This window comes from Notolepis coatsorum (genome assembly GCF_963971535.1).
Source record: "Notolepis coatsorum genome assembly, chromosome: 4".
In the NCBI taxonomy this organism is placed as follows: Eukaryota; Metazoa; Chordata; class Actinopteri; order Aulopiformes; family Paralepididae; genus Notolepis; species Notolepis coatsorum.
In genome coordinates, this window is record NC_140168.1 from 23,581,015 (window position 1) to 23,590,091 (window position 9,077).

A 9,077-nucleotide genomic window follows, 5' to 3' on the forward strand; every position below is an offset into this window, starting at 1 on the left:
TTTTATCTTGCTACTTGTATTAAAACTGAATCAAACCATAAACTAGGTGGCCTGTTGGGATGTTAGATCCTAATGTGAAAAACTGTGATTTTATGTCTGCACTTTATGTGCTCATTTTATGCCTGTATTTTTTCTGTTGTGAAGCACTTTGAGCTGTAGTTTCTGTATAAAAGGTGCTATACAAATAAAGTTTATTATTATTATTATTGATGATGATGAATAATCTATGGCTCACTAAACTAGATCTGGTGATAAGTAATGTCCCTTGTGATAAAGTTTAAATAAATCGAGTGTTTTCTTAATTGAGCACCATATAACTGAGGTTTTCAGAGGAAGGGGAACAATGTTTTCAGACTTATTATCTAAAGGTGGTAAGCTAGAATCTTGTGTTCATTTATACGGTAGTTAAGATGGCTGTGAGAAGTGGGTTTAGGAACACAGCCCAATCGCTGAACACAGGAGAGGAGAATGGAGCGTTTCAAGGGGTTAGAATAGAACAGGGTTAGAATGTTCTTGGGGGGGTGAGGATAGCTGTACTGCGGCTGCAGCTGTGGGCAGAGGACACAGGTCTGTGTCTGGAGAGAGAGCAAGAGCTCCTCTTGCGTAGCATGGGACGTCCAGGCAGGACGGCGCACTGGAACGGGGATCCAGAGAGACGGATTAGAACAAGGAATCCACAAGAGCAGGTTTAGCAGAGCTTCAGGCCGAGACGTCGTACCTAGGTAGTGATGTTTAACACCACGACGACTTCTGGTCAGCGTCGTCGAGTAGAAGTAGGATCCTCATCAATGGGGGATGGGATACAGCTGTGAGGAGTGAGGTGCCTGACAGCGTGTGAATCAGAGGGATGAGGTGCAGCTGGGCTGGGTGACGGGAAGTGAAGGGATGCTGGCCATATAAGGGTGTGAGGCTTCCGTGGAGGAAGAAAGGATGAAGAGGAGTGCGTGGTGGATGGAAAGGGGGATGAAGAGTAGTGTGGTGAACGTGAGGGGAAAAGGAGGGGGAGTGAAGTACGCTCGTGCTGTGACTATGACAGGACCCCCCCCCCTCCACGGGTGCCTCCCGGCGGCCCAGGCTTGTCAGGGTTGGTCCGATGGAAATCCCGGACGAGGTCTGGGTCCAGGATCATCTGTCGGGAGATCCAGCTTCGCTCCTCCGGGCCGTAGCCCTCCCAGTCGACCAGGTACTAGTAGCCGCGGCGCCGCACGTCCAGCAACTCCCGGTCGTCGATGACCAGCGGAGGAGGAGGCTCCGGAGCAGGGGGAGACGGGACTGGAGACCACCGGCTTCAGCTGGGAGACATGGAAGGAGGGGTGAATCCGCATATGGGAGGGGAGCTGGAGTCTGACGACTGGATTGATGAGGGACAGGATTTTGTAGGGACTAACGAAACGGGGGGTTAGTTTACGGGAAACGGATTTGAGCGGCAGCTCCCGAGACGAGAGCCATACCATCTGACCTGGTTGATAGTCGGGAGCCGGGGTCCGGTGGCGGTCGGCGAAGCGACGGTTCTGGTCCGTAGAGCGGAGAAGCGCGGCCCTTGTGTCCTCCCAAATTCTCCTGCAGCGGCGGAGGTGGTCCTGCACCGATGGAACAGCGATCTCCTCCTCCTGGGCAGGGAACAGTGGGGGTTGGTAGCCCAAAGAGGACTCAAAGGGGGACTGACCTGTGGCCGCTGAAGACAGGGAATTGTGGCGTATTCGATCCACTGCAGGAAGGTGCTCCAGCCGGAGGGGTCCCGGGCTGTCACGCAGCGGAGGGCGGATCCTAGGTCCTGGTTGGCCCGCTCCGACTGGCCGTTGGTCTGCGGGTGGTACCCGGAGGAGAGGCTGGCCATGGCTCCCAGGGCCCGACAGAAAGCCCTCCAGACCTGGGAGATGAATTGAGGGCCCCTGTCGGAGAAGATGTCCACCGGGATCCCGTGGAGGCAAAAGACGTGGAGTACCATCAGGTCTGCGGTTTCTGCAGCAGAGGGGAGTTTGGGAAGAGCAACAAAGTGCACAGCCTTCAAGAAACGATAGTGAGGATGGCTGTGTTACCGTGTGAGAGGGGAAGGCTGGTGACGAAGTCCAGGGCGACGTGCGACCAGGGCCGACCGGGAACAGGGAGCGGACGAAGGAGCCCGGCAGGCGGTCGATGGGAGGCCTTTGCACGAGCACAGACGGGGCATGCCAGGACGAAGGCGCAGGTGTCCTCTCTCATGGAGACCCACCAGAAGTGCCGTTTCAGCAGGGACAGGGTACGGTCGATCCCAGGGTGGCAGGCGAACCGGGAAGCGTGAACCCACTGGAGCACCTGGGAGCGGACAAGGTCAGGGACAAAAAGCCGATTAGGTGGACCGTTACCTGGGTCCGGCTGGGCACGCTGAGCCTCCCTGACGATGGACTGGATCTCCCAGGTGGCGGCGGCCACCAAGCAGGATGTGGAGAGGATGGTGTCGGGGTGCGCGGGACCCTCCTCCGGGACAAACTGCCGGGAGAGAGCGTCTGGCTTGGACTTCTTGGAACCAGGCCTGTAGGTAAGGGTGAAATTAAACCTGGCGAAGAACAGCGCCCAGCGAGCCTGGCGGGAGTTCAGGCGCTTGGCCGTCTGGACGTAGGCAAGGTTCTTGTGGTCCGTCCAAACCAGGAAGGGGACCTCCGATCCCTCCAGCCAGTGCCTCCATTCTTCTAGGGATAGTTTGACCGCCAGGAGTTCCAGGTTTCCGATGTCATAGTTGACGCGCAGGGGTGCAGTCTCTGGTAGACGACGGAGCGTTGGGAAAGGACCACCCCCACTCCGGTACAGGAGGCGTCCACCTCCACCACGAACTGGCGGGACGCGTCCGGCTGGACGAGGATGGGTGCGGTGGTGAAGCGCCGGCGCAGCTCGGCGAAGGCGGAGTCCACTTCGTCGGACCAGACGAATGGCACGGAAGGCGAGGTGAGTTGGGTGAGGGGTGCCGCGACCCGGCTGTAGTTCCTGATGAAGCGCCGATAGAAGTTGGCAAACCCCAGGAAGCATTGGAGCTGCTTGACGTTGGTGGGACGGGGCCAATCGGACACCGCCTTGATCTTCTCGGGGTCCGCCCGGATCTTGCCGCCCTCAATGATGTAGCCGAGGAAGCCCATGGAGGAGACGTGGAACTCACACTTCTCCGCCTTGACGAATAGCTTATTCTCCAGAAGACGCTGGAGGACCCGGCGGACGTGCTGGACATGCTCCTCCATGGAGCGGGAAAAGATCAGAATGTCATCCAAATAAACAAAAACGGAGCGGTTGAGTACATCGCGGAGAACGTCATTGACGTTGAGAGAGTGAACAGTTTCAAGTACCTCGGAGCCCACATATCCGAGGACTTGACATGGACCACACACATTGACAGTGTTGTGAAGAAGGCACGACAACGCCTCTACTTCCTCAGGCGCCTAAGGAAGTTCCAAGTCAGTCAGAAGATCCTTAGGAACTTCTACTCATGTACAATAGAGAGCATCCTGACCGGCAACATCACCTCCTGGTTTGGGAATAGCACTGCACAAGACCGTAGCAGACTACAAAGAGTGACACGTTCAGCCGAACGCACAATTGGAGGGGGGCTTCCCACCCTCCAGAACATTTACAACAAGCGGTGCAAGGGGAAGGCTAAGAGAATTATTAAGGACTCGAGCCACCCGAACAACTGCCTCTTTGAACTGCTGCGGTCAGGCAAGCGATACCGGAGTCTTAAGGCGAGCACAGAAAGACTCAGAAGAAGCTTCTATCCCCAGGCCATCAGGCTGCTAAACGAACAATAATCGCTAAACGAACAATAATCACTATGCAACAACCATCAAATGCACACAGCACACACACCCACACGCACACACTCACTCAAACAAACAACACACTGCAGCACCCACTCTCCACACTTTAGATCACACAAACACACTTACACTTTATATTTATTGATAAAGGATTTGCACTACAACTCGTACACCTACTGTGAATTGTACCTAAATTGCACCTCGTCCCATTTCTCCATTTCTGCCTTGCACTATATAGTATTGTATATTAGTACACTGCACAGTATTGTATATTGTATGGTAACTACGTCTATTCTGCATCGAACATTGTACATATGTCTAAACTGAACACTGACCTCATTTTTTTACTTCTAATTTTACTATGTTATTTTATTTCATACTTATCTTGTCTTGCACAGTCTCTGGAGCGCAACAGTAAGAAGCATTTTGTACAAAAGTATTCTGTACTTCTGTATGACAACTATTAAAGAAACTTGAAACTTGAACTTGAAACTTGAGGGCCTGAAAGACAGCAGGGGCGTTGGTCAGTCCAAAGGGCATTACATTGTACTCGAAGTGGCCGAGTGGTGTCTTAAAGGCCGTCTTCCATTCGTCTCCTTCCCGGATGCGGACAAGGTGATAGGCGTTCCTGAGGTCCAGCTTTGTGAAGATGGTGGCACCTTGCAGGGGCTCAAAAGCAGAGTAAATTAAAGGCAGGGGGTACTTGTTTTTGACTGTGATATTGTTGAGACCCCAGTAGTCGATACAGCGGCGAAGGGAACGATCCTTCTTGGAAATGAAGAAGAATCCTGCGCCGACAGGAGAGGAGGAGGGAGTGATAATGCCTGAGGCCAAGGACTCGTGGACGTACTTCTCCATCGACTCCCTCTCTGGGCCGACTAGCGGGGAGTGGCGCTCCTGGGAGTAAATCAATAGCACAGTCGTATTGGCGATGGGGAGGCAGGGAGAGAGCCTGTTGTTTGCTAAATACCGCCTTTAAGTCATGGTAGACCGGAGGAATAGCAGACAGGTCAATAGTTTCCTTGGGGAGGTGAGAACCAGCGACCCCTAGTGGCGGCCGAGCTGATTGTAGGCACGCAACGTGACAGTGAGCGCTCCAGCTGGTCACTAAGCCGGTAGGCCAGTTGATGACGGGGTTGTGTCATTTGAGCCAAGGCATGCCAAGGACAATGGGATTGTGGGGAGAGCTGGTAACATGAAAACGAATATTCTCGCTATGATTTCCGGATAACAGGAGGCGGAGGGGTACGGTGTGGCGAGTTATTCGCGTGAGCAGTTTTCCGTTTAACCCGCGGGCGTCACGTGGTATCGGCAGGGCGTCCGTAGCGATGTGGTAGCGGGAGACTACCCCAGCGTCGATGAGGTTCTCGTCGGCCCCTGAGTCGACCAGGGCGGACAGCGGGAGTGATTGGCCATTGAGACACAGCGTAGCGCTGAATAGCATGTTTGGACCGGAGCTGCGAGCGATATCAAGACTCGAACAGACGCCCAGCGTTACTGTCGAGCTCCGTCGTTTGGGCAAAGCGAGCATGAGACAACGGAGTGACCTAGTTGGCCGCAGTATAGGCATGCCCCCGTAGCGAGCCTGTGGCGCGTTCGTTGGGGGGAGGCGTGAGCGGTCTAGGTCCATGGGCTCGGGGGAACTACTTTCAGCGCGGACGGCGCGGGGAGAGCGAGTCGGGCAGGGTATAGGTGGACGAGCGGTGCTAGCCTTCTCTCGACGACGTTCATGGAGACGCATGTCCAGTTCCCTGGCCAAATGGATTAGCTAGTTTAGGGAGTTTGGTCTCTCTTTGGACGCAAGTTCGTCTTTTAAAACGTCGCTCAGGCCTTGGCGGAAAGCGCCTCGCAGTGGCGTGTCCCCCCAGTCGGAGCCGGCTGCCAGGATGTGAAATTCGATAGTGTATTCGCTCACACTGCGACTTCCTTGGCGGATCGTAAACAAGCCGGAGGCTCTATCCGAACCACCTGGAGGGTGGTCAAATACTTTGCGCATGTCGTCGATATACGCGGAGTATGACTCGCAGAGGGGAGAATTATTGAAGTGGAGAGCGGTGGCCCATTCCAGCGCAGCACCCGTGAGCAGGGCCGACAGGTAAGCTACCTTAGACCTATCGCTGTGAAATGTGTGTGATTGTTGTCCGAAAACTAGCGAGCACTGGAAGATAAAAGCTCGGCATTTGGAGACGCTTCCGTCATAACGCTCCGGCGCGGGGACATGAGGCTCCCTGTGCGGGGGAATCGCACCAGTGGGGGGAGAGGCTGGTGGAGCTTGCTGAGCCGCGACGTATGCCTCGAAACGGTCGTATTGTCTTTCTCGCTCCACGGAGCCGAGTGCGAGAGCGGCAAGCTGAGCAGTGACGGTTTCTATGGAGAGGGCGAGTTGGTCTACTCGAGCGGCCTGGCCGTTGATTATACTCATGGACTGCTTCTGAAATCTCCTCCATTCCTCGATCTCGTGTGCAGCTGGTTCTGTCATTTTGGTCGTGGTGTTCTGTGAGAAGTGGGTTTAGGAACACAGCCCAATCGCTGAACACAGGAGAGGAGAATGGAGCGTTTCAAGGGGTTTAAATTGTATTTCCCAAGCAGACAGCAGTACAATAGGAATGTGCAATAATACGGGGTTAGAATGTTCTTGGGGGGGGTGAGGATAGCTGTACTGCGGCTGCAGCTGTGGGCAGAGGACACAGGTCTGTGTCTGGAGAGAGAGCAAGAGCACCTCTTGCGTAGCATGGGACGTCCAGGCAGGACGGCGCACTGGAACGGGAATCCTGGGGCACAAAAGAGACGGATTAGAGCTAGGAATACACAAGAGCAGGTTTAGCAGAGCTTCAGGCCGAGACGTCGTACCTAGGTAGTGATGTTTAACACCACGACAACTTCTGGTCAGCGTCGTCGAGTAGAAGTAGGATCCTCATCAACGGGGGATGGGATCCAGCTGTGAGGAGTGAGGTGCCTGACAGCGTGTGAATCAGAGGGATGAGGTGCAGCTGGGCTGGGTGACGGGAAGTGAAGGGATACTGGCCATATAAGGGTGTGAGGCTTCCGTGGAGGAAGAGAGGATGAGGAGGAGTGCGTGGTGGATGGAAAGGGGGATGAAGAGGAGTGTGTGGTGAACGTGAGGGGAAAAGGAGGGGGAGTGAAGTGCGCTCGTGCTGTGACTATGACAACGGCAGAGTTTGAGTAGTTTCTTGTGATTGACTTTACAACTGCAAATACATGGGCTGTCCAAAATAATTCCAAACGGAGTTAGTTATCCAGTGCATGGGTTGGAAATGTAGACAAAGCCATCAAAAACGTAATCATTAAATAAGAGTCATTTTCCCATTCTCGAAATGATTAATACGACAACTACATGCAAGCTATAAAAGCTTTATTTGTTCGTGTATAGCCCTTGACAACTATATGCAAGCTATAAAAGCTTTCTTTGTTCGTGTTTGTAAGTACAAACACTTTTTCTTCATCTGTATATGGGTCGACCCGTCTTGATGTATGGAGGTCTCCGGAACCAACTTTGATAACCAAGGTGATGGGGGCAGGACAGGCCTAGACTCTGAACGAACATTCTATTCCATGCCACTGTTTCGACTCCACGCAAGTGGCCCAAAAAAATAGCACTTTAATTAATGTATAGGGTTTTTTGTGGTCAGAAATTCCAGTGGTGACATTTTTTGGGATGGGGGGGGGGGTTGTGGTTAAATAGAAAGTGGTATTGCTACTGCATTATGGTGTAAATTATTTAGCACCATTAAAAAACATGGAAATGTTGAACACAACTATTTTCTGTTTGCTGACGTCCTAAGTGTACCAAAACCAGATACACTATTTTTTATTTTTTATTATTATTATCTTTCCCCCCCTCCTTTTTCCGATTTTTATCCCATCCATAATAGTCGTTATGCCAATTCCCAACCCCCTTCCTGGTTGTTGCGCACTCCCCCCTACTGTTGGTCCGGGAGGCCGGAGACTGTCACATGCTTTCCTCCAACGCATGTGCAGCCAGCCGGCAGCCAGCCTGGCAGCGCAGATTCTCACCGGGAGAGTGTAACGTGTGGAAGGTCACACTACCTCCCTCCAGATCCTACCCTCGCTGTGCAGGCGCCCCGACCGAACTGTAGGGGTCGCTGTCCACAACGCCCAGGACCCACCCATCATCTTTCCCACCCCTAACACTGCCAATTGTGTTAGTATAGCAACACCGAGAGCTGGATTCGAACCCAGCGTCTCCAGTGTCCACTATTTATGTTATGGTTTGACACCGACCCCAAATGCTAACGACACAGAGAGAGTAGTTTCAGAGTTAGCCAAAAACTAGGGCTTGTTTATTTCACAGAATAGCAGCAAGAACTTGGTTGAAAAACAGACACAGACTGGGATACAAGCATTTGAGGAATGTTGCTGCTCTGCAGCTTCTCCCGGGGAGGTTACGTCTGAGGAATCTGACAGTGACGTCAGAGCCGCTCTGCAGAATCCTCCCGGCAGTTCTCCGAGGTGGTAGCGGAACAGGGAGAGAGAGAGAGCGGGTTAGCTCAGAGTACAGTTGGGAACAGACAGGTGACAGGTGAAGTGACTTGTCCCAAACAGATAATCCAAGTGACTGAATCTTCGGTGTAAATACACACTGTGAGCAATGTCCCAACAACAATCCAAGTGATAGACTCTTCGGTGTGAATACACACAGTGAGCGATGTCCCAATAATAATCCAAGTGATAATATCTTCGGTGTGAATACACACAGTGAGCAAAGTTCAAACAATAATAAATCCCAATGAACAATCCAAAAACAGGCAAAGGGTGAGAGACAGACTGAACAAAAAGCAGGATCTCTTCAGTGTTTACACACACGAAAAATGATAGGGTCAAAAGACTGTCTTGCAAAAACTCACCCAAGCGCTGTGCGTAAAGAGAGCAGATCAAACAGGGCGAGCGCTTCGTAACGGGGAACGGGTTGTCCAAAACGGAATACTCCTTGAGAGTCCTGGGAGGCAAAGCACAGGGAACAGCAGGCAACGGAAGGAACGGCAAATGCAGAGAATATATCAAAACGATCCAACAACACTTGATGGGGAATCAGGGTATATATAAGCAAAAGGAATGCTTAATGACAAGCTGTGACAGCTGCGGGATGAGATTGACAAGCGTGTGGTTGGGGAAGCACCAATCAAACGGCGTCTACAGGAAGAAGCGTGTGAAGAGGAGAATGCAATTAATTAACTGAAAACTTAAAGGAACAGAGCGAGTAGGTGAGCAGCGGACAAAAACCTCACAATTTAATTATATAGTTTTAAAGAGACA